Below are 6,000 nucleotides of genomic sequence, written 5' to 3'. Positions count from 1 at the left end.
ACAGACAGACTTGGGGGATGAATATTACTAATGCTTATTACTAGTGATACGCATTATATACGTACACATGTGCCTGTATTTGTGCCCACTGTCCCTCATCCTCTCACCTGGGTGTGGAGGGTGGGCTGGAGGCAGCAGGGAGAGAGGATAGGGCGGTCAGAAGTCTTGGTCTGTGGGAGGAGGTCATGGACCAGCATGAAAACAGAAGAGATGGGAAATAGGGCAGCCCCAGGGAGATGGGCAGGACACGGGCACTGGGGAGCTCCAGGGAAGACTCAATAATAACTTCAGGGTTTGAGTCCAGTGGTACCAATGACCCCATGAAGCCAGCGGCGGGGCCCCAGTTTGCTGGGAAAGGTGAGGCTGCCGGCAATGGTACTACAAGGACCTCTGCCAGGCTTCTAGACTCCTGCCAGGCAGCGCCATTTCCACCTTGGTGTCCCTAGTACCTGCCAAGCAGTCAGCAAGTGTCCCACACTCAGCAAATGTTGGTTGAATAATCTGGGTGGCGAGCCCGGTAGGAGCTGAGGACAGGGGCCGGGGCTGCAGGGGATCGGCAGTGTGCATGGCTCACTCTTGAGTTGCCCCCAGCCTCTGAGAGTGTCCATGCTTAGACGGTTGAGGCTAGGCTCTGGTGGCAAAGCAAGGTGGTCGAGAAGCAGGAGAGGGAGTCGTGCACAGCCACACACGGAGGGAGAACAGAGCGCCCAGGAGAAGGGGTGACCAACGATGCCCAGTGACCGAGGTAGCTGAGGCGGAAGGCCAAGGCCAGGACCTTGGATGTGAGGTGTGGAGTATTGTGGGCACGCTCGGGTCTGCTGTACAAGTTGGCGTATATTCAGGGTGACCAGGTTAGAAGCAGAATTGCTTGGATTAAGAAAGGAGATTGCGGACTTCCCTGGTGGCGCAGTGGTTGGGAGTCCGCCTGCCGATGCAGGGGACACGGGTTCGTGCCCCGGTCCGGGAAGATCCCACATGCTGTGGAGCAGCTGGGCCCGTGAGCCATGGCCGCTGAGCCTGCGCGTCCGGAGCCTGTGCTCCGCAACAGGAGAGGCCACGACAGTGAGACGCCCGCGTACCGCAAAAAAAAAAAAAAGAAAGAAAGAAAGGAGATTGGGAAGAACTTGAGTGCATGTCTGTCTGGAGAAGCTGGGGGGTAAGACGGACAAGAACAGATGACAATTTGGGAAAGAGAGACATAAGGGGACCATGAGGACCATGGAAGGGAGGAGGGAGGAGGGAGGAGGGAGGAGGGAGGGAGGGAGGGAGGGAGGAAGGGAGGAGGGAGGGAGGAGGGAGGAGGGAGGAGGGAGGGAGGAGGGAGGGAGGAGGGAGGAGGGAGGGAGGGGGGAGGGAGGGGGGAGGGGGGAGGGAGGAGGGAGGAGGGAGGAGGGGGAGGGGGGAGGGAGGAGGGAGGAGGGGAGGGAGGAGGGAGGAGGGGAGGGAGGAGGGAGGAGGGGAGGGAGGAGGGAGGGAGGAGGGGAGGGAGGAGGGAGGAGGGAGGGAGGAGGGAGGAGGGAGGAGGGAGGGGGGAGGAGGGAGGGAGGAGGGAGGAGGGAAGGGAGGAGGGAGGAGGGAGGAGGGAGGAGGGAGGAGGGGAGGGAGGAGGGGAGGGAGGAGGGGAGGGAGGAGGGGAGGGAGGAGGGAGAGGGAGGAGGGGAGGGAGGAGGGAGGAGGGAGGGAGGAGGGAGGGAGGAGGGAGGAGGGAGGAGGGAGGAGGGAGGAGGGGAGGGAGGAGGGGAGGGAGGAGGGAGAAGGGAGGGAGGAGGGAGGAGGGAGGGAGGAGGGAGGAGGGAGGGAGGAGGGAGGAGGGAGGAGGGAGGGAGGAGGGAGGAGGGAGGGAGGAGGGAGGGAGGAGGGAGGGAGGAGGGAGGAGGGAGGGAGGAGGGAGGGAGGAGGGGAGGGAGGAGGGAGGGAGGAGGGAGGGAGGAGGGAGAGGGAGGAGGGGAGGGAGGAGGGGAGGGAGGAGGGAGGGAGGAGGGAGGAGGGGAGGGAGGAGGGGAGGGAGGAGGGGAGGGAGGAGGGAGGAGGGAGGAGGGAGGGAGGAGGGAGGGAGGAGGGAAGAGGGAGGAGGGAGGAGGGAGGAGGGAGGGAGGAGGGAGGAGGGAGGAGGGAGGAGAGGAGGGAGGAGGGAGGAGGGAGGGGGGAGGGGGGAGGGGGGAGGGAGGAGGGAGGAGGGAGGAGGGAGGGGGGAGGGAGGAAAGGGGATGGTGGGGGAGCTCACTCTGGAGGCTCAGAGCCCCAGGAACACTGGAGTGAACGACCTTCGGGGCAGGATGGAAGGTGTTGCTGTCCTCAACTGCAGGCACGCGGGAAGGTGGGTTCCTGTCCCTTCAGCAGTTTTCTCCGTGAAACCGGATGCCCTCAGAGGGTCAAGGAGGGGCTCACCGGGCAGGGAAGCAAGGTGTCTGGAGCTCACACTGATCGTAGGCATTTTGCAGCACGGGAGAAAACAGCCTCCTAATTTCCTGCCTCCCGGGGCAAAGCCGAAAGAATCAGAGCAGCCGGCTTCCCCGTGGAGCTCGCACTGCAAAATTAGGGGAAATGAGGAGGAGAAATAACAAGTGAGACTGGAGGAGAAAAAGCCTTAGAAACAGTGTGCTTGGAAAAGGTGAAGGGGGGAGGAGGGGGGGAGAGGGGACGCAGAAATCCGGAAACGTGTTCCTCAGGCAGGATGCTGGTGGCAGGAGGCTGGTGCCCACTGGCAAGGGGCAGAAGGGCCTTGGCTGAGAGGTACTGTGAGGGCAGGAAGCAGGGGTGCCCGCCCACACTGCCCCCCGTCTCTCCTGGCTCCTGGCGGCAGCCACACGGTGTGGGGGGCACCAAAGCCCGTCATTCCTGCCCCAGCGGGACTCCCCACTGCCTGGCCAGCCGAGACTCCCTGAGCTGCACCACGGCCTGAGGCCCTTCCCCAGGCCACCCTCCTTCGGCCTCTCCCTTCTCAGGGTCTGTCCCTCTTCCTGCCTCCAGCCATCCTTCGCAGCCATTTCCCCCAACAGAGCCCCTGCACGTTTGATTCCGTCCTGGCATCTGCTTCCCAGGGGACCCAAACTGACACCCTCCTCGTGGCTCAAAGCCACGAGGTCAGCTTCTACTGACCACCCCCACCCCCGCCAATTCCCTTCCACCCCCAGCAAGAGGCCTTGCCCTTGCCAGGGCCACCAGACCTTCAGTCCACCCGAGGGCACTTCAGCACCTGTTAATTTCTCAGGGGCCTCGTCTGGGCTGGGGTGGGGTGGGGGTCCCGGAGTTCCTTGGCCAGGCCTTGAGGAGGTTGCCTGCTGGTCAGTGATGTGGGCATTTAAGGTAGCAACAGAAGTGACTAATGATTTCTACTCTGCCTTCATTGGGTCAAAGGCCCATATGTGAGGAGGAAAAAGTCCTTTTCTGCCACCTCAGGGCACGTCCCAGTCCTGAGTGGAGAGGCAGTGGGACAGAGAGCTCAGCGGCGGGCACCCCGGGAGAGGCGGCAACCCCAGCACTGGACCCTCACCGGCCTGGCCACACTCCCCCTGAGGAGGGGCCTGCAGTGCCCTGGAAGCTTCTGTCCTTTCTTGCCCAGGAATCTGGGGGGTAGAGGAGGTCTCCAGGGCTTGGACCTGAGCTGTTTCTTGCCCAGAACCCCAGCATTCACATCTCCTGGTCTTGTCTGCAAGGAAGGGAGGAGGCGGGGCTAGTGTCCTGGGGCTGCCAAAACAGAGTACCCCAAACTGGGTGGTTTAAAACAACACGGACGTGCTCTCTCACGGTCCTGGAGGGCAGAAGTCCAAAATCAGGGTGGCTTCGGGGTTGGTTCCTTCTGGAGGCCCCAAGGGGAAGTCCGTTCGAGATCTCCTAGTTTCTGTTGGTCACTGCAATCCCTAGTGTCCCTTGGCCTGTGGCCACACCAACAGATGTTGCCTCTGTCATCAAGCGGCCCTCTTCTCTGTGTCTCTGGGTTTCCTCCTTGTCTGTTTCTCTTCGGTCTTTGGGCCTCAAGGCCTGGCCATCTCCATCCTTACCTGAATCACTTCTGCAAAGACCCTTATCCCAAATAAGGTCACAGCCTCAGGTTCTGGGTGGATGTGAATTTGGTGGGGGGGACCCCTATTCAACCCACTGCTGCAGGAGAGGGTCCTGAAACAGTTACCCACGTGTGTCCCAGCAGCAGAAATGGGCCCAGCAGAGCATGCCAGGGTCCAGGGGCCAGAGGGAAAGTGAGCCCCTACCCCACCCTGTGCGGCTGGCTCAGTGCCCCCTTCCGGCGGAGCCTTCCACCAATCCCACTCGCCCCTGCCTGGTGGGGGGGGGGGGACTGTGAGGTCGCCTTTTGATTTAATCAAGTTTTTAAGACTCAGTGACTCGGGAGCAAAGACGAATGCTCTTCAGGAAGGTGCTCAGGACCAGCAGGCAGCGAGAACAAAGGACAATGCGCACCCTCCACCACCGCGGGAGCCGCCAGGGTTGGCTGACGATGGGGGGAGGGGAAGACTGGGGAGGGGGACTTGGAATCTCCCCTCACAGCCAGGCAGGGAGGAAGCCCAGCCTTCCCTTCCCTTCCAGGGAAGCTCGGCCACGATTTAATATGCAAAGGTGGAGAGGCTGGCATCGTGGCGTGCCATATTTCAAACAAAGAATATACAACAAAGGGCCAGAGGACGCGGGGATGTGTCAGAATTCAGCGATGGGAGAGATTTGTCCAAGCCGAGTGGAGGGGCCTGTGACCTTGGGCTTGAGAGCTTTAGAGCGAACAGGCGGTTGTTGAAGACGGAACAAAGAGATGCTGTGATTACGTTATTTGATAGAATGGTCTTAAACTGTTGGGAGGGGGAATTAGGTGGCACAAGAGAATTGGTTTTTATTCCAGGAGATGTAAGGAAGATGTAATGGAGGGGAAAAAGCAGGGGGGAGGAGGAGGGAGAGGGTGGAGAGATTTCTGAGAGGAGAGGAAAAGAGAGAGAGCAGTGAGGCAGTGAGAGGCAGCAGGAAATAAACACGGACGCCTCCTTCCCTCCCTCTCCTCCCTTCCTCCTTCCCCCCCCTGCAGGTTCAGGCTGAGCCCCAAAGAGCTTCGTGTCAGGAGGAGCTGGGCCCGGAGGAGAGGGGCTGGGGCTTGGGGAAAGTGATGAGGGATGTGACAGGGCTGTCAGCTTCCCCAGGCTGGGGATCCGGGTGGCCGGGAGACCTGGGCATCCTGCTGAAGGAAGCTTGGCACAGGGAGCGGGGTGTGTGTGCAGCCTTAGGGTCAGTGAGGACAGGGTCTGGGAAACAGAGCTGGTAGGAGGCAGAGAGCTGTGGGGTCCTCTCATCAGGTCCCCGAGAAGCGGACTGGGCCCCCTGGTGCAGGCGTCCTGGAAGTGCCAGCCCGCTGAGCTGTGGCATGCAGTGGGACTGTGGGCACAGGAGGAGGTGGCTGGCTGGGCCACCTCGCTGCCGGGTTGTCCCAGGATCGGACCCATCCGCGTGTGCCGGGTGTCCCTGGCTTCCCGGAGCCTGAGCAGAGGATCCCTGCTAGGACACCAGAGTCCAGGCTCTTCACTTTCACGGGGCTTGTCCCGCCTCTCACCGTTTTGTAACTTGGCATTCTTTTTCTTAAAGTGCCCCGCACTCTCAAATTGTCTGAGTTTCAGGTCCAACCAAGACTGGAATCAACCAGGTGGTCCTCCCAAGCCATCCATGGCAGAATGGCTGGGGTTCTTCCTGGAATGTGCCAGAAGCCTGATCCCCAGGCAGCTGCAGTGCGAGCCAGGTGGCGATGGGGCAGGGCTGGGGGCGGGAGGGCCGGTAGCTGGAGCAGCTCTGTCCCGGCAGTGGCAGTGGAGATGCCCAGGTGGGCCAGACGGGGACCCTCATTTCCCACCCCGGGGTGGCCAACCACCTAGAATATGTTTCCACTAGAATGATTTTCCTCATTTCACAGGCCACAGGCTAACTCACACCCCCGAGATCTGGGAAACTAGAGGAGAAGAAAATAGAGTTTCTAAGTCACGCTGCGGGGGATGAGGCCGGGCAGGATGAGGC

This window comes from Delphinapterus leucas, chromosome 19 (genome assembly GCF_059928025.1).
Source record: "Delphinapterus leucas isolate spDelLeu-1000000601 "Yukka" chromosome 19, BTC_Dleu_Yukka2, whole genome shotgun sequence".
NCBI lineage: Eukaryota > Metazoa > Chordata > Mammalia > Artiodactyla > Monodontidae > Delphinapterus > Delphinapterus leucas.
This window is presented reverse-complemented; position numbering follows the sequence as displayed.